The sequence below is a fragment of the Equus caballus genome, chromosome 14 (assembly GCF_041296265.1).
Source record: "Equus caballus isolate H_3958 breed thoroughbred chromosome 14, TB-T2T, whole genome shotgun sequence".
NCBI lineage: Eukaryota > Metazoa > Chordata > Mammalia > Perissodactyla > Equidae > Equus > Equus caballus.
In genome coordinates, this window is record NC_091697.1 from 65,261,627 (window position 1) to 65,281,149 (window position 19,523).

Here is a 19,523-nt window from a genome sequence, read left to right on the forward strand (position 1 = left end):
TGTTTTGAAATCGGGGATTGTGATTCCGCCGGCTTTGTTTTTCTTGCTCAGGATTGCTTTAGCAATTTGCGGTCTTTTGTTGCCCCATATGAATTTTAGGATTCTTTGTTCAATTTCTGTGAAGAATGTTCTTGGGATTCTGATTGGGATAGCATTGAATCTGTAGATTGCTTTAGGTAGTATGGACATTTTAACTATGTTTATTCTTCCAATCCATGTGCATGGAATGTCTTTCCATCTCTTTATGTCGTCGTCAATTTCTTTCAAGAAAGTCTTGTAGTTTTCATTGTATAGATCCTTCACTTCCTTGGTTAAGTTTATCCCAAGGTATTTTATTCTTTTCGTTGCGATTGTGAATGGGATTGAGTTCTTGAGTTCTTTTTCTGTTAGTTCATTGTTAGTGTATAGAAATGCTACTGATTTATGTATGTTGATTTTATACCCTGCTACTTTGCTGTAGTTGTTGATTATTTCTAATAGTTTTTCTATGGATTCTTTGGGGTTTTCTATATATAAGATCATGTTGTCTGCAAACAGTGAGAGTTTTACTTCTTCGTTACCTGTTTGGATTCCTTTTATTTCTTTTTCCTGCCGAATTGCTCTGGCCAACAGCTCCAGTACTATGTTGAATAGGAGTGGTGAAAGTGGGCACCCTTGTCTTGTTCCTCTCCTCAGAGGGATGGCTTTCAGTTTTTGTCCATTGAGCATGACGTTGGCTGTGGGTCTGTCATATATGGCCTTTATTATGTTCAAACTGTCCTTTTAAGGCTCACATCTTACCCCTGACTGGGAACCAATGGCACCTCCATCTTTCATCATATAAGAGAGCTATGTAGCTATGGAGGGAAATCTAGGGTGAAGGAAATTTTTGATCATTTTTAAAAAGGATTTTCTAATTAATTTGGGATATACAAAACTGTAATGGCCTGCTCTGTGAAGTAGTGAGCTCCTGGTCATTGAAACAGGCTGGGTGATGTGCTTCCAGTAAGAGTGGGGAGGACATGGGACATGATTTATGAGGCTGATAAGGTCTGACATTTAGAAAAGTAAGCCAATTAGTTAAATTATGGATCAAAATGTTTGATATTTTCTTCTTGGGAATTGAAAATGTTTTTCTTTTGTTCCTTCAAAACTCACCAAAACCTTACCAAAACATAAGCTTCATGAAGGTATGTATCTTGGTATTTTGTTCATTGCTGTATCCCCAGCTTCTAGTACAAGCAGCTAGTAAGCACCCAACAGATATTTGTTGAATGAATGGATTATTAGTTTATAATACTTTTATTTGCATTGTCTCTCAGAAGAGAGCAGCTCATGACACATTGATATTCTTCACTCTAGGCTTATCTCATCACAGGGATGTTAGGCATCCTCATCTCTCACAGTGTGCATCTTACCTTGGCATCCTTGTTCACCTTGGACACCTGCTGGTAGATATTCATTCTGAGAACAGTGAATTTGGTTCTGATGAAAGTAGACCTTCAGCACTTTAAGCGCATCCAAGAGTGAGCTTACCTACCATTGGGGAGCCCAGAATTTTATATTTAGTCTAGATTCTGTTCTGTACCTCTATTAATAGATGGTTTCTGGCAGCCTAGGATAAACTGCGGTCAAAGTCTATTAGAACGAATAGGATGGTGACTGGATCTTTCTGAGCAGGATCTGTCAGTCAGGTTGGTGTCTGACCGGGTTAACTCCAACTGACCTCTTTCCCCCTGATCTGGAGTACCATCTGCCCTCAAAAAGAAGGGCATCTGATATGAGCCAAGGATGGGACTGGCTCGGAAAGACTGTCCTTGGGGAAGGATGGAAAGGTAGATGTGGAGCAATGGCCTATGCACTTGTGAAACAGGACGTCATCCTCAACGCCATAACTTGTCCAGAAGTTCTAATCGTCTACAATGTTTCATACTTGGCTTTGAAAATTTGTTTCTCCCTTTCACGCCTACCCTTGGATCTGGTATTCTATTACCACTACTTCCCAGACAAGGAAATGGTCCAAAAACATGAGAAAAATGAGCTCTACAAAAACAGTCAAAGGACATTCTTTGTGTCCTTTGGACATTCTTCAGTTTTCCTATAGGAAAAACTGAGGAAAACCCAAATGTTCCAAGTAGGGGATATTAAAAGTAAATGATTTTCTAGTAATATAATCACATACTCAATGACTGTTGAAAAGGCAAATAATGAGAGAGGGAAATGTCTATGTGAAGAAGTGCTAGGCAAAAAAATATAAAACACAATATAATGTGAAAACATGGGTTACAACTATATACATATAAAATGTGTGTGTATATATATAATGTGTGCATATATAATGTGTGCATATATGTGTATATATGCTGTGCATATGTGTATATATGTGCATATATATGATGTGTGTATATGTGTGTATGTATATGTGTATATGTATATATGTGTGTGTATATACATATACATTATTTATACACACACATATATGTAAAGAAGGAAAAGGACATTGATAAACATCCCAGAAGTAAATTTTCATGGAAGTGGGGAAGCCCAATCAAACACTAATTCCCAGGACCTTCCCAAATGTTCTCATGACGAGTTTACACTGTAGGTATTAGCATCACCATCTTACACATAGAGATACTGACTTTCAAAGAGGTCAGATGACATACCGAGGAATCCCTAGGAGGAAGCCACAAAGTGGGAATCCCAATACAGATTTGTTTGATTCCAAAACTAAACTCTCTCCACTATAACAAAGAATTTAACATTCCTTTGGTTATTTTTTGTAAAGTTGCATAGAACTACAATTTCAAAAATGTAGTTTGATATAATTGCTTCAAATATTAGTGGCTTGTGAGTTATTCATGTCACACTGACACACTTGAGACAAAGTGGCACTTAGGAATTTAATTTTCAATTGAGGGAAAGACGTTAGCTGATGTGGTGGATATGAATCTCTCTTAGGCTGTTACTTTTTTTTTTCCTCTTCAGTATGGAACACAAGGCAAAGAACTGTGCAAATGTATTTTCTGGTGCTCTTTGGGCTATAGGGCACAGGCTCATCTTTGGGGGGAGTAATACTAATAATTTAGATAGTGTTGCTAATGTGGTATTGAGAGGTGAACAAGCATGTGATCTCTCAATGCCTTCTTCTAAATACTACATCTATCCAATTTAGAAAATTAGACTTACAAATCTGTATGCCCCTGAGTACCCATTCCCGTTGAGTACCCCATCCATCTCTCCCTTTCTCTATGTCACTGTTCACCAGTAGACTAAAAGCTGTTTCTAATGTCTTAACTTAAAATTTTTACTTAATACTGACAGTATCTTTGGTCATGAAAATCCTCTCCTAACCTATCTGATCTATCTAGTCATTTCACACAATGCTAACACACACACAACAATTTTATTTTCTAAGCAGTGTATTAAGACAATGGCACTATTCTGCATATCCCAGGGAATCGTAATTATTAGTGCGCATTATATGACCTTGACACTTAGTATAAGGCACACCCTGAGGTTACTCTACACCTCATTAGTTTGGTAGATCACTTGACCTGGAAGGCAGGGTGGGCTAATGAGAAAAGCTTGGGCACTGAAGGTCAGCTCTCGATTTTGATCCTGTGCAAGTTACCAAATTTTTCAGGACCTAATTTTCCTCAGGTGTAAAATGGGGATAACACCTGCCTTCTGAGGATTAGAAATCTGTAGCGTGTATATGAAGGATCTGGGGTAACACATTCTACCTATTGTTTATAAGTGACATTAATACAGCCTAGTGCAGTAGTTCTCAAAGTGTGGTCCCCGGACCAGAAGCATCAGCATCTCCTCTTAAGAGGACCAATTCTTGGGCCCCAACCCCAAACTACCAACTCAGAAACACTGGGGACAGAGCTCAGCAATCTGTGTTTTAACAGGCCCTGCAGGTGATTCTGAAGCTTACTGAAGTTTGAGAACTACTGGGCAGAGCAGTTAAGTGTGGAGACTTCATCTGGAAAATGGGGTAAAAAATATACCCACCTCATAGGGCAGTTAGTTGTAAAGAGCTTATCACAGTGTTTGGTACTTAATATAAACTCGATAAGCATCATTATTATTACATCTGAGACATGGAGTTTATAGGCTGGAAAGAATATTTGAGTCAAATGTTAAGTAGGCAAAAGAGAGTAGCTGTTAGGTGCATGGGTTTTGGGCTGCAACAACTGTGTTCAAATCGCAGCTCTGCCACGTAGAAACCACTGGGAAAGTCTCCTTACCACTCTAGGCCTCGGTGTCCTTATCTGTAAAATGGAAATAGTCACAGTATGGACCTCAAGTAATTGTGATGGCACATGCTTCGTAGGGTGTCTTGGATGAAAATGTTAGTTGTTAAGAACTACTCTTCAAATAGAAATCATCTTATTGAATGACAAATGCTCAACCAATGATTTTTATGTCTTAAAATTGTCATGGTCAATTATCCTATCAGAGATTCTTGCTTACTGTTCAAGCTTCAATATATTTCCATAATATTTATTTTTTTAAGCTTTAGGAGCACAAAGTATCCCATGACTTTCAATGAGATTAATCTGTGCACTTAATTTGATATTCCATTTAAAAATCAACACCGGTGCCTCTGACAGCTCCTCAGAAATAGGCATAACAACCAGCTGCCATGTTATATGAGTTACTCTACTGCCTGTCTCTTGATCAAGGGCAACTCAGGGTAACACTAATAGGGTTATATTTAGTGCAAGGCTGTACCCAGTTTCACACTGTCAGATGAGGCTTTGTTCTTGAAGACCGAGATCCCTTAGGTAGGCTGGAAATCTATTCACAAAAGGCCTGAATAGAGGATGTGCATGCTTAACAAACCGGCTTTCTATGCTAGTCTCCATTACCTTCTTTCAGCAGGTGTAAAGCTTTATGCCCGATATTCCTTTCCATTGTAGACGCCTGGCTCTAAGCCTTCTTTGTTCCCACCCAGATGCCAGCTTCTAGTTAACTATTCTCTTTTCTCTTTTTTAAGCTACCAACCATCTGGAGGAAAACTGATTGGGGCTAGGGTCATTTCTGTACCTTTTAAAATTGCCATGTAGGTAAAAGGATTTGTTAAACCCATGAATGACCCTTCTCAAATCTCAGAGGCACTTCAGATTGAAAAAGGGCTCCTTCTCCAAGAAGCCGAGTCAAGCAGAGGTAGCAACAGAGCCAAAGAGGAGCAGGCTCAAGCTACAAAATGGGTTGAGAAATATAGATCTGCCCAATTATAATTCAAACAAAAACAAGTGAGAAACTGTAGTCGGTTGAGGCACTCTTGGCCGAGCATCTGGGCTTTGCATGCATGCATGCATAATTAAGCTTCAGGCAGCTGCGGGCTTCTACAGTGCAACAGGGCGGGCAGGATATCATAATACACAGTAGGTTGCATATCAATGGAACTCTTTTTAAATTCACATGAAGCCTAAGATAAAAAGATGTCAGCAAAAATTAAACAGCATTCAAACATCAGTGAACAGTAATACAGGCCACCAGGAAAACAATGGAAATTGACCTGGTTTCCCCCCATTGTTCTGGTTCCTCCCCAGAAATAGATTATAGCAATAGTGGTGACTTTGTTTTAAAATACACACACTCATTAGATCAAAGGGACCAGTGTACATTTAAGCAACTTTCATGGCATCACAGGAAGCGCGAAATGGTCTGCTTTATTTTGAAAGACAACAGAGAAAATCGCACCCATGCATTGGTGCATTGTGATATGCAGATGGTTAGCTTTCAGGAGAATTAAATATTCATGGAAGATAAAAATCTCTCCCATTATATTTTTAATGTATATGAGGCTTTGGGCTCAATGTCCTCTGTGTTCACATAATAGACAGACTGTTCTCTGTACACACAGCGCTACGCACAAGGACAGCTCAGATGGCATCTTGTGATGTCACCTTGGCCCCATCAGGCCTTCCACAGCTGGGCTGCCCCGTGGTAGCCAGTTACATCACTGAGAGAACTTTGCCATCACTTTGTTTTTATTTCCTTGGATGCACTGTTTACGGCCAAAGACCCCCAGCTGTGTTTTGTTTACTAATTGCCCCAAGCCTTCACCAAATCAGAAGTGCCAGGGCCGCAGGAAATCTTTTGGGCCACGGACAGGTAGAGGGAAGTCTCTGCGGTACCTGGACACACAGTGCGGTCGCATTTGCTTCTCTTACTAACCCAGGTGCAATGTTATACTCTTCCAATTTTTGCATACCTTTGTTTGGCAGGGAATCAAAGGTTTCTCGGAGACTTTTCATCTGATTAGCCTCACAGGGGTAACAGCCGCGAGGGCTGAGATGCTCCAGGACAAGGAGGCATTGTGGAGAGAGCCGATTTGCCATCGCTTAAACTCCACACCCTCTTCCCTCTTCTTCTCCCAGCACTCTCCCAGCTTTACCCTCTCCCCACCCCATATGCCGACTCACACAGAAACTACGATTCAAAGAGGTTCTTTTGTTTGGGAAGAAAGATGAAAAAGATGGATTTGCTCTTCTCAGGCTGCTGAAATAAAGAATTTATTAGTCATAGATCAGTGAAATGAATGAAAACTGCGCCTGCTTACAGGAGGGTATTAAGAAGGTGGGGAAAAGAAATATCCCTCTGGATTTCAATTTGATTTTGAATTTAGTTAATATTAAGCCAGTTAGGAAACCAAGTCTACCTACTCCATTCATTGGTGTGGCCTCGTCTTACACCGTGTCGCTGTGTTGTCTTTGCTTCTCCGTGCACTCTTTTTGTCCTATCCTGTAAGACCACATCCTCTAAAGAAGATTGGGAATTAAAGCCCGGCTAGGGCAAAATGGTGGCCGCACTTCGCTCCTGGCATCCAGGTGGTTGTGTTTGTCTGTGAGGTAGTTATCTGATCAGTTCCCATGTGAGGTACTGGTCTCCTGCTTTGTTTTTTACTCACTACTAATGTCCTCAAATAAATTCCATCTTATCTCTAATTTAGATTTAAAAACATTTGTTTTCTAGTTGTTTTGCGTCCGTATTTTAAATGCATAAATGTACTTACATTTGTGCACCCCAAAATAGAAATAGATGTGACACTCAGGGGTCAGATCCAGCTCCCTCTTTTCCCGCTGTCTGGGAACTGTGCTTGCAATAAAAAGGAATATTTCCATGATAGGGACTTTCGTTTTTTTCTTTTAAATATCCTCCAAAGCCCTGATTTAGACAGGATCCCAACTTCTTCTTCCAATGAGTCGAACAGTGCAATAATAGAGATGTAAGGGATTAAAGGGAGGGCTGAAAAATCAGCCCCCTGCCTCAGTGTCCCCAGGCGCAGCACTGAATCAGCATTTCAGCAGGCAGCATGCTGGGCACAGCTCCAGCCTCGTGGCTCAGAGGCCAAGTGGTGCATGGGACTGGCAGGAGGGCATGTCTGCATGGAGAGGCCCCGATTCCAGCGTGGAATTTCTGACAAACGCAGCTTACCCCTATTAATTCATCAGGACACAGTCATCAGGAGAAGGCTATTTACTTCTCCTATGAGAGGAAATGCTGATTGTTTATACCTTTGTGTTTGACCAGTTGCTATCAAAACCCTAGTCTCTGGGGAGAGAAAAAACCTTGCCTGGACTACAATCACACTGTCTAACTTTACCAGTGTGAAAATAGCGCCATTAATTTTAGCAGCACTTAACAAAAACACCTCTCACCTTGCTCCCTGCCGTCCTTCCTCCCAGCCCACACACCCCCTTTTGACAGCCCAGCTCTGTGATTCTCTGATCTTTCTTACAAGGATGTTTCAAAAGAGATAAATGGTAGGAATCAATGCACATCATCTTAATTACCAAATACAGTTTATTTCATTGTAAGCCATTTATCTCCCAATGGCTATGAGACAAATGCTTGGTCCTACCGCTAAAGATTTGTCTACTTTTCCAGAATGGTGCAGAAATGTTTGTTGGATAATTTAAAAATCCCCCGACTGACTTCTCTACTCAAGAGATCCTGAACTACAAGAAAAATTCCCTCAAAATTTAGTTTAATAGGTACGCTCTACTTAGTTAAGTATCCTAGTTTCTGCTGTGCGTCTTCTTTCTTTCGTAGTGACTTTCTGTAATCCATGGGTGATTACGGCACCGGCCGTGGAAGGTTGGGATTCTCTTCAGACAACTTTTGTAAATATATTTTCAACATACGTGTATGTTCTTTAATGATAAAGTAATACACCTTCTTGTAAAGCAATAGAAAATACAGATGTATGAAACACAGCTGTAGATCTAGATGCCATAGGGTCAGACCTTCCTGAGCACACATGAGCCTCTGGGGACTTGGGGCGTGATGAAAGGGGCTCTAGGGGCCTTGCAGGAGGCTGGAGGTCTGCATAAACATCTGACGATCTTTTCACCTAGGATGGAACTCTAGGGGCGTTCTTGGATTTTTGAGTTTTTTTCCATTTGCATCTTCCACATTTCAAATTCTCCTTATTTTGTGTCCTAAATATTTATAGAATCTGTGATCTCTTGCCCACTGTCTCTTAACTAGCTTCTAGTCTGGGAACATTCAGATCCATCTTAGCCAGATGACTTCTATAAACACCAGTCTGATATTGCCAATTCTCGATAAAATCCCTCAGTAACAGGATCAAGGCAAACCAACCCTGTGTGTGGGCTCCATCCTGCTTCACCAGCTGCATCTCCTGTCAGTACCACCCGGAAGCGCCGTAGTGAGGATCCGTGACAGAGTATTTTTAGCTCTGGGGCCTTAGTGCCTGCTCTCCCTTCTGCCTGGCACACCCTCCTCCACCGCTCCTACCATGCTTGTTTCTCCTCAGCCACTGGGGCTCAGCTCAGGGATTACCTGGTCCTTGAAGCCTTTTCTGGTCCCTCACTTTCCCAGGGGACATGGATGCCCCGGCTCTGTTCTTCTATGATACTCTGTGCATCTCTCCATCATCAAGCGAATAAGAGAAATCTCACCCAGGGCTTAGTTTATGGTAAGGGTCCTGGTGGGAATGTTGCCTGAGAGACAATACTTTGAGCATTCCCAGTGGTCCTTTTTTTACCTGCAAGAGGAATATGCAGCATTGGAAAGAGGAGTAAGGAAGAGTGCATAAGGGTGCTGAGTCTGGAGCACCTGAGAGAGGCCCTGGGTCTTCCCTGAGGGGATAGGGCCCCAGGATGAAGTTGGGTCTACAGAAGGCCCCCTTGGCCTGGTCCATAGCGATGGTGAGGTATTTATCCCTTTCCCTCCCTTCTATTTGAAGGAAAGTGACAGAGTGGAAATCAAGATATTGCTATCGGCTCACTTTCGGTTGGAAAAATTGTTTTCTTGGCTGAATTGGAGGCTTATATTAACCTGATTTTTTAAATATTATGGAAAGTGTGCATGTGTGTTTTAAGACTCTATACCAGTAGAGTGTTTCTATATTTGTCCACACTTGACTCTAGAGCAGCTGCCATTGAAGACTGTTAAAAAATCACTTTTTCGGGGCTGGCCCCATGGCCGAGTGGTTAAGTTTGTGTGCTCCGCTGCAGGCGCCAGTGTTTCGTTGGTTTGAATCCTGGCCGTGGACAGGACACTGCTCATCAAATCACGCTGAGGCAGCGTCCCACATGCCACAACTAGAAGAACCCACAACGAAGAATATACAACTATGTGCCGGGGCACTTTGGGGAGAAAAAGGAAAAAATAAAATCTTTAAAAAAAAAAATCACTTTTTTCACCAGCTAATCTTCGTGGCCTTCCTTAGCTTTTTGTAAAATGAATTTTGAGCAATATGCATGCTGTAAATTCAGTTTTTATGTTAAATATTACATGTAAATATGGCCATGAATATTCTTTCTTTTTGTATATCTAATCTAAGTATTTTCACTTAAATTTAAATCCAGACTTTCATAGACTGTAACAAAGGAAAAGAGCCTAGACATAATTTAATCTAACTGCCTCATTTTACAAACAAACATGCTAAAGTTAAGAGCATAAACTCAGGAGCTGTCTTCTGGCACAAAATTGCTGTGTGACTTTGGGCAGATTACTTAACCTCTCTGTGTCAGCTTCCTCTTTGGTAAAATGGGAATAAAAAACAGTATCTACTTCTTAGGGTTGTGTGGAAGATTAAGTGGGTTAACAGTAAGTGTTCAATAATGTTTGCTATTAGTATTGTTGTTGATGTTTTCTACATGTTATGTCAAATTAACCAAGACTAAAATACAGGTTAGTGCCTGGATAAAATCTAGTGCTATAACTAAGACTAAAATCCAACTCTTTGCCAAGGTTCTATCCACCGCTCTCTCATTTTCCAAATCTACCCAATTTCGCTGTGTTTACTATAAGATTTCATACTCATGGTCAAAAAGCATTGTCCTGGCTTTAATCCCATGATGTCTACATCAGGACCATGCATATGATGCCATATGCATTCTTCTGTCTACGTTTGTCTGGCTGTCTCATCTATTACTCTCTTCAATTCTATCTGTGCCAGCATTACAAAGGTGCCTTAGGCCAGTCGAACACCTGCAGGGTACAATCAGCCACCCCGATTCCCCGGAAGATCTCATTCAAAAAGGGTGACCTTAAATTTCTAACTCTTAAAGACTGTGTGCAGGAAGACAGCTGAGAACCAGCCCTCAGCACAGGCCCACAGACTTTGGGGCAGGCTCCTACACAGGCCGGGGCTTGCTGCTCTGAACCAAGGCCCTCCACACTGTCTCCACATTCTGGAAAGCCCCCACTGAGACCCCAGCCCTCGGTGACATTCACCCATTGGGCAGACACTGCCTGGGACCAGGGCCCTCCAGCCCGGTCTCACTGTAGCTCTCTTTGAGATCAGGCCAAATGTGGCCCAGGAGGCAGGGCCAGCTCGGGAACTAGGATGAATTGTGCCAGATGCGGGATATTGGTCACCAGCTTCTGATTATTGTCATTCCTAAATCTGATTTTGTCTGATTATTGTCACCACCTAAGACTTAGTGAACATACGTCCCAGATTGTCTGGGATAGTCTGATTTCCACTTGTTGTCCTGGCACAATTATAAATAGGATCTCCATTCACTCTCACAAGTGCTGTCCCACCCAAGATGCAGGACCACACTCATCCTCCCTGGTCGTGCATCCTCTCGGATTTATCTGTCTTATCCCTTTGCTGGTTGGCATTTCCCGCATCATGACTCTTCCCAATTTATCTAAGCCCTCTTCGTTTGCCTCTCGTCTCTCTCCTCCGCCCTCTGGCACTCACTCACTGTGAAACAGCTCTCCCGTACTCTTAGCCTCTTGGAATGTGTCTCAGCTTCCTGGGCCAGCTGCTTGCCTGAGGCACATGCTGCTCGGGTGCTGGGGCTGAGAGCTGCTCAGCCCTGGGTCAGGAACCAGCCCTCCCCTCTGATAACTTAGTTGTCCCCAGTGGATCCCAACAGTCCACCCACTCCCTCCTAGAGTGACAACGGAAGGTGGAGAGAGCTCATTCATTTTTATAAATTAGGCTTCTGTTAGTCTCCTGGAGTCTGCAGAGTAAACAACTTGGCCTTGCCCAAAGAGGGGTCTGGCCATTGCCCTCGGTTTCTGGGAGGTAATCTATATCATCCCTGACAGGAGTGTCTTTGTGTAGGGTAGGGGCTGACCACACCAAATCTTAGAATGGGACCAGCCTCACTGAGTAGACATAGGGTGGGAGCTGGCCATATCAGCAGGACAACCATGTGACTTAGGGTGAGGGCTTTGAGTCGAGTGGCCTTAGTTGTCCACTGGCCTAGTGACTGAAATTAACCATGTGGGCAATTGATCACTCAATCAAACCTGCATAATGGAGCCCCAATAAAAACACTGGACACCAAAGCTTGAGTGAGTTTTCCTGGTTTTTCCTGGTTGGCAATACTCTGTGCTTATTGCCACGTGTTGATGCCAGGAAGGTAATGCATCCTCACTCCACACGGATGGGACAGCAGAAACTTCCTGTTTGAGACCCAGCCGCCTACTGCCACCTCTGCCCTGTGTGCTTCTTCCCTTGGCTGATTTTGACCTGTACCCTTTCCCTGTAATAAACTATACCCATGAGTATAACAGCCCTCAGTGAGTTCTGTGATTCCTTCTAGTGAATTCTTGAACATGAGAGTGATTTGGGGAATCTCCTGAACGTGCAGTTGGTGTCAGAAGTGAGGGCAATATTGGGTGGAGACTATGCCCTCTAATGTTAGCAGTTTGGCTAACTCCAGCTTAGCCGGATCTTAACATCTTTGCATTTCCATTGGAGAGGGGACAAATTCCAGCCCCTTTTCTGTCAAGAGGCTTCTGGCTCCTTTCCTAGGCAGAGTTGTCAGGGGAGGGATGCAAACGCCTCCAGGATCAACGCGATGCCTCACTCTTTGGCCAACAGGTCTGAGTCTCATTTCTCAAGTCCAGCCAAACATGTCCTTTACTTCTGTGCCTAGACAGTGAAAACATCGAACCAGCCTCATAGCTGGCACTAGAATCCCTCTTCACAGCCTTTAGGAAACACCTTGAGAAGCTCGCACTAAGACATTAGAGGAAGGGAGAAGACGCTCTGCATAAGAAAAGAGAAATGACTGATGGTTTTCCTTCTTAAAGGGAGAGGGGTTGATGAGTGAAGAGGAGGAAAGAGGAGGGAGACAAGGGGAGACCAAGATGAATGAGAGCGGCAGTCAATAGAAATCCTGACTGGTAGGTGCCCGAAGGGCTCTGTGAGAACACTGATGTCCCAGTGTCCTTGGAGTCTTTTGGCTGCCCTGATCTATGGCTCCTCCAGGGACCTTTCACTCCTCCTCCCTTTTAGAGGCTCACTAGCACTTTGCAAGAGGGAGCCTGAGCTTCTTAGCTGGATAGACACCGTGCAGAACACAGAAGAGTGCTGGGAACAGCTGCTCCGGAGGCCGCAGAGGCGTCCAGACGAAACTGTTGTGGCAGTTTGCAGAAGACTTGGAGAGCACGTGGACTCCAGACAATGGACTTGGGCGTGTTAAGATGATTGTGCTCTAGATCTCCAGGATGGGTGACATTTTGGCTGCCGATACATTTTCTGTCTCAGCATTTCCTGAGCACTGACCGTGTGTCAACCACAGTGCTCAGTGGCTTGCTCCTTAGTTGATCTTCCACACCACCCTAGGAGGTGGGCATTTTCTCCATTTTACAGCAGAGGAACCTGACACACAAATTCACAGCTGGTCATGAGTACATTTATTCTGGCTCCTGCTTAACAGCCCCCAGTGGCTCCCTGGGACTTACACATTCAATTGCAGGCTTCTTAGCTGGACCCCTGGCCCTGTGGGGTCTGACCCTGCTTGCCCCTGGGCCCTGACTTCTTACCCCTCCCTGATCCACCCTACTGGACACCAGTGTTTAGAGAAACCAGCTCATGCTCATTTCCACCTCTGAGTCCTAGAGCCATTGCTGCCTCTGCCAGGTCCACCCTCTCCCTCCCTCTTGGCCTGGATGACCCCAACTGTTCTGCCCTGCAGACGCCATCACTGTCTCCCTGACTAAATGTGGTGCACACCCAGTACTGCCACAGTGCTCCATGCCCGCTTCTGTCCTAGTGGTCACCTCAAGGCGCTGAGAGCCTGTGAAGTCCTCCCTGGCTGTGATGGCCATAGAGAACATGCTCTGTGGAGGGGTCAGTGCACTGCATGCAAGCTAACAAAATCAGGATCATGAAAGGTGCCAAGGGTAAGACAGGTTTTGATTTTTCCTTGTTGAGCTGCGGGGAAGGTGGGATTAGGAAGCTAGAGGTTGATTGTACTCGCTCTCTGTGAGTGGATGATGCAGCGGTAGGGGGATGGGCAAATATCAGGAAGTGGGAGCTGGATCTCAGGTTCTGTGTTCACCCATCCACACGTGAGAAATCTATCCGTTTTTTCTCGTCCACCTGTTCACCTCTCTCTTTTTCTCTTATTTATCATTCTGATTTCTAGCATTTTAAATCTGCTTGGATTTTTAGATTCCTTACTTATGGCGAGTGGGTGTGGTAGACAGAACAATGCCCCCACCCCCAAAGAAGTCCATGCGCTAATCCCTGGGAACTGTGAATGTATTAAGTTACATGATGGAGGAGAATTAAGGCTGCTAATCAGCTGACTTTAAAATAGAGAGATTATCCTGGATTTTCTTGGTGGGCCTCATAGACTCACAAGGGTCCTTAAAAGTGGAAGAGAGAGGCAGAAGGGGTCAGAGTCAGAGGGAGACACAGCTAGAGAGGAAGAATCTGAGAGATGCGATGCTGTGTCATTTAAGCAGCTAAGTTTGTGGTAATTTGTTACAGCAGCAATAGAAAACTAATACAGTGATGACTATAAAAATGTCCACGGAAAATTCCTCTATTTAGGCCCAGTGGAGGCCAGGCTGTGAGGCTGCCTGGGATCAAATGTTGGCTCTTGAGATGTTGATTCAGGCCCCTCCTAGTTTTATTGTAAGAACTGAGTGAGTTAATCTATCTTAAGTGCTAAAAATGGTGCCACTAAGTGCCTGGTATACTGTTGCTATTATTATTATTTTCATATTCCACTCTAGCCAGGACCAGTTCTAATTTGCAAAAACACTTGTATTTAGTAAACATTTGCTTCACGTGTACACAGCAAAATTTAAAAAGCCAGTAGCCTAACTTGAAGATCGGGATTCAAATCGTAGCTTTGCATGAAAGTCTTGGCATTGGTACATTGGAAAAGATCTCTCTTGGTGATGTGGAAAAATTTTCAAGTTAGGCACATAGCTTTGAAAGTACACAAGGGAAGCTGTGTATTTAAATCAGAGGGAGCTTGGTACCTCACAGAATTAGCTCATTGCCAGAGAGTAAGACAGCTTTTGAGTTTTCCTGTTTGAGTTGCTGGGAAGGTAGGCTTAAAACAGTGGGTTAGGTGATGGTATCCTTTAGCCATTTCATAGAAGTATGGCAGGGCAAAGAATTTGTTTAGAAACATAAGGCAAGGTAGGGCTTGAGGTCAGATTGGGGTAGCTTAGAAAGGTCAATTGTCAAAAAAAATACAGGCAGGTTCTTTTGTGATGTCTAACTTGGAGGTTTTCAATATTTTTATCTACATATGCAAAGAATATTTGCATCCATGTATAGAATGGTTTTATCCTTTATTTGCATGCCCAGCTGACAGTTTCCAATGCAAATCAAAGTATTTATTCTTGCAAAAGGCATTCACCTGCAGTCTGAGGATGACCTAGTATAAGGCTAGAGTTTGAATGTGTATGTACATTTGAATGACCATCTCCCACCCTATTTCCCTGCTCTCTGCTCTTCGCAGCCTTTCTGTCAGGCCCCAATTCTGTCTAAAGCTCTGTTCCTATCCCAAGCTGAAACACCTGTGTCTTCTTTGTGTGCTCTGCCCTCTTCCACCTTTCCCTGCATCAGCTTTATCCCATTATGGCAGAATCTGGAGACTCCATCATTTCTGAATCTCACACATGCCCATCCTCTCCATTCGCACTGCCCTTCCCCTAATTTATGCTAGACTGTGACCATTGCCTCCTGGTTGTGCTGGCTTCAGCTCTCTCTTTTCTAATTTGTCCTCTGTCTATTCAGTTATTTTCCAGAAGTGCAGTTTTGATATGTGGTCACTCCATTTTGTACAACGCTTCAATGTCTCTTGCTGGCTACTCAGGTAAATATCACTCCTTCATCCCAACACAAGGTCTGCCGTCCATTCCAGCACATTCTGAGGTTTTCTTCTCTCTTAGAGAAGGCCCTGGCCCTGAGGCTGCCCAGATTTATGCTTGCTTCCTCCTTCTGAGGTGGCTTTCTCCGTTCCTCTTTTGCCTGTTTGAGGTCCTACCTATTATTTAACCAAATTTAAAATAATATCTCTTGGTTTGTCCCTGGTCACCTCTGTACATATTTATTATCTGTTGTTAATGGCGTTTTTATTTTATAGACACATGTGTACTTGCATTTCCCCCTAGCGTAAGTTCTTTGAGGATGGGGACTATGAGTGCTCCAGCTCTATGAACACCTCCTACAGTCTGGCATATTACCTTGAACATGGTGATGGTCTAAGGATGTCTTATAAATTAAGTTCTGTCATTTGTGAGGCTACCATTTTCCTTTTTTTTTTTTGAGGAAGATTATCCCTGAGCTAACATCTGCTGCCAATCCTGCTCTTTCTGCTGAGGAAGATTGGCCCTGAGCTAACATCAGTGCCCATCTTCCTGTATTTTATATGTGGGATGCCTGCCACAGCATGGCTTGATTAGCAGTGCATAGGCCTGTGCCTGGGATCCAAACTGGCGAACCCCAGGCTACTGCAGCAGAGCGTGTGAACTTAACTGCTACCTCACTGGGCCGGCCTCCATTTTCTTTTCTTGTTTTTGAATGCAGATGGAAAAAGTACATGAAGTATGAAGTATATACTCTAATGTGAGAGTCCATAAAATAAGTAATTACAGCATGTCTTGGGATCCTCGAGCTGAATTCTGTGTTGTAGAGTAGAGGAGAAGACTAGCTGAATGGATTCCTCTAAGACACACACCCCCACTCCCCCACACCTATACCGTATAATTATTTGGGCCTGAAATGAAACTCATGGCTTTATTTATAGAGAGGCTTCAAGGTAAAAGGATTCAGTCAAGCAGCTTAAGATTACGCTATGCAATAGTTATCTATTGCTATATAACAAATTAACCCCAAACTCAGCAGCTTAAAACAGTAAACATTATCTCACGTAGTTTCTGTGGGTCAGGAATCTGAGGGCAGCCTAGCTGGGTGGTTCGGGCTCAGGATCTCTCATGAGATTGCAGTCAAGATGTCAACTGTGTTTGCAGTCACTGAAGACTAGACTGAGGCTGGAGGGTCAGGAGACCCCTCACATGGCAAATTAGCACTGGTTGTGGGCAGGGGTCCTTAGCTCCTCACCACATGGTCTTCTCCATTAGGCACCTTGAGTGTTTACGGACACTGTGGCTGGCTTCTCCCAGAGTGAGTAATCCTAGGTACAGAGCAAGAAGAAAGCAGCAATGCCTTTTATATCTTGGCTTGGGAAGACATACACTGTCATTTCCACAATATCTTTTGGTTACACAGTAGGCCCTATTCAAAGTGGAAGGGGACTACACAAAAGCATGGGTATCAGGAAATGAGAGTCATTGGGGCCATCTTGGAGGCTAGATACCACGTTCCAGTTGTTTTTATCCAATTATATCTTTGGAACCCTGGCAGAAAGAGAACTTTGTTGTCTTTTCAATTTCATGGGGTTTGGTAAGGCCTAAGGCCTCATATATACTTCGTACTTCATGTGCTTTTTCTATCTGCATTAAAAAAAAAAAAAGAAAATGGAGGCCGGCCCAGTGACGTAGGTCTCCAGCTATGGAATTCCAGGCTTGGCCTTCTGGGAGGCCACCTTCTCCCTGCACACCAAGTGTGCACAGCTAGCGGGGGCCTTGATTCCTGGGCCTCTTGATCACCTTTGAAAGAATGCAGCAGCCTCACATAAGTCCACAGCCATCAGTGGTTTTTGGACAAGAGTGTGATGGAGCATTATAAAATAAGTCCCAATGCTGCCAGAATGACCCAAGTACTTTTGACTTTGCCTATAGGGCTGAAATTAAGGCCGAATGGAAGGTATTTCTCTCTCCTTTTGGAAACAAATTCTTTTAATAAGGATCTGGATTGGCTTCAGTTTACTCGCACACTCTCAGCTGCAAGTTGATGATTAGATACATTCCATTTCAGTGACACACACATCTGAAAGGATTCATGCTTCTAATCATAAAAAGATAAAGTTTTTTTCTTTCTTAACATCTGGAGCCTGATGAATAATTACTATAATTAAACAAGAGGCCATTGTATATTTGGGTATTTTTTAAGCTTCAAATGCCTGTCTGTGTGGAGGATTCACGTTGCACCCTCTTTGTTCTAAAGCATTCTACTGTGCAATGCTCGCAATCTACTGAGGAGCCCTAGTGGCTGGCATTAAAAGTAGGTCATTACTCCCTAATCTTCATCACTCCCTTATTTGGCTTCTCCCTTAATAAGTAAACCCACTGCTCCACTCAGGAATCCATACGCTGCCCTCCTTCATTGCCCTGGAGGGGCAGGAGCTGGACTAGTCATTTGGGGTGGCTGTTAGCCTCTCTCCTCCTGCCCCCACCGTTACTGATTCATTGATATCATATTGCCAAGTAATGCCATATCAATGGTTGTTAAGACTGCTAGGGATATATTTTAGACAAACCAACATAACATAGGCAAATAAAACAACCTGTGGTTAGATTTGTAGTGAATGAGTAGCACTGTACATTTTTTAGGTGCCCATTCCCTCACTAAATCATGCTAGCCTTGTCACCATCCTGTCATCTGATCACATGCCGAGGTTTACTTCCATTGATATTAGAATATGTTTACTCTTTGGCAGAATCCTGGTGCTTTGCTAGCAAGCTGACCTTGGCACTGGATCTCCTATCCAAGAACTTGCATCTACAGATGGACTTGGTACCCAGCTTTGTGATAGAAGCCATGGAGATAAATCTAATTACCTGGAGCTCAAAGGGACTTTGGAAAGGCCTAAAATCTTCATTTGTCTTTGAGGTCATCGTTTGCTAAACTTCATGGATGTTAATTATTTTTTGGCAGGCAAGAAATACCAAAGAATTTGGGATCCTCTTAAGAAGACATTGCTTTATATTTCATAATATCCCTTAAGTGACTTGTGCATGACAGGTGCTCAGTAAATTCTTTCCAATAGATTGAAATAAATTCTGAACAGTTTGAGTTTGATATTTATATTTGGCTTATCAAATCATCATCCCAGAGGCAAAAATAACTAGAAGGGGGATGATCTGAAGTAAAGCTGGACCAAATTAATATTAAATTAAATTAAATTAAAATGTTGGGAGGTTGACCATTATAGAAAATCCTTTGTAAGTCTATACTAGTATCTCAATAAATATTCTATGGACTAAAATGTTGAGCTTGTTACAAGAGAATGAATGATACAAACATTTTTTCATGTGAAAACATTCTGCCTATGGCACCTGGAAGAATTTAGGGCATAGTCACACCCAGGAATTTCAGGCTAATGAGCATCTTCACCTCTTCTATTTCACCCTGAAGAGTTTTTGTGAAAGTCACAAGACAGACACTCAACATTAAAGACGTTGGAATGATACTTACTTTAGTATTTTGTGATTTAGTTTTTTAATAAAATAATCCAAGCAAGGTTAATTAATGTATACACTCCAGTCTAATCAAAAGAAATCTGCCGGGATAATAAACATTCTAGCTATTGCAAAGAAGAAAGCACTTATTTCTAAGGCAGAAAGAAAATATATTTTCATGTTAAATGTGTATATTAAAACTGCATATACATGCATATTAGATACACACAGATTTAGAGCTCTGGCTCATATATCATGTTGGAGAAAAATCAAAGTGAAAATTGTTCTTTGTAAAAAGTTCTCGGTGTCGAGTGGCAGAATCCCAAGTGAGTGGACTCATTTATCCCCACAATGTATCAGATGACCAGCTTTCATAAAAACTATTATTAACCTAAAAAATTAGGGTCAGTAAAAGTATAGCTCTAATTCACAAATCTCAGCAAGCTGAACCATTAGACCCAATGAGCTCATCATGA

General features: G+C 42.8%; 1 long non-coding RNA gene across 1 annotated transcript in view; it reads left to right on the plus strand.

Annotated features, from left to right (window-relative positions):
- The window catches only part of LOC138917306 (uncharacterized), an 81,011-nt gene extending 61,953 nt beyond the window's left edge, over positions 1 to 19,058 (plus strand). Inside the window, exons 2-3 of the long non-coding RNA XR_011425115.1 lie at positions 15,482 to 15,560; positions 18,306 to 19,058. This is a non-coding gene — a long non-coding RNA (uncharacterized lncRNA). The remainder of the gene's footprint in view (positions 1 to 15,481; positions 15,561 to 18,305) is intronic.
- Positions 19,059 to 19,523: the final 465 nt, after the last annotated feature.